This window comes from Theobroma umbraticum, unplaced genomic scaffold (assembly GCF_002168275.2).
Source record: "Theobroma umbraticum cultivar Fairchild unplaced genomic scaffold, ASM216827v3 scaffold_20.0, whole genome shotgun sequence".
Taxonomy (NCBI): domain Eukaryota; kingdom Viridiplantae; phylum Streptophyta; class Magnoliopsida; order Malvales; family Malvaceae; genus Theobroma; species Theobroma umbraticum.
This window is the reverse complement of record NW_018397266.1, coordinates 4,682,757-4,683,205: the sequence shown is the minus strand read 5'-3', so window position 1 is coordinate 4,683,205 and position 449 is coordinate 4,682,757.

Here is a 449-nt window from a genome sequence, read left to right as displayed (position 1 = left end):
AAAACAACTGAACATAAAAGTTTCTTAGGAAAATTACTTGAAGAAGAAGAAGAAATTGAAAGAACTTTAGCAGAAAAAAAAACAGAGAAAATAAAGTCTAGCTCAAAAACTGTTGGATCCAAAAATCACAGATCCAAGCTGTAAAACTTGTGTTTATACTCAGCCATAGCAAACTTTTCTCAAAAATCGGATCAAGGAAGTAAATTCTACTACAATCAAAGGACAACTTTTACAGAAAAACAGAAAAGAAAAACCAGAAGAATCCATAGCTGTTAGCCTTTACAACAGACACTAAAAAAAAAACTAGACTAAAACGATATCAAAATGAAGCGTACAAGACTCAACTTAAACAAAATGACAACAACACACTGCGTATAACAACAAAAGAATTAAAACAGTCAAAACAACAAGAAGAACTATCCTATTGCTCTCAGCTCTTTAACAGCAAC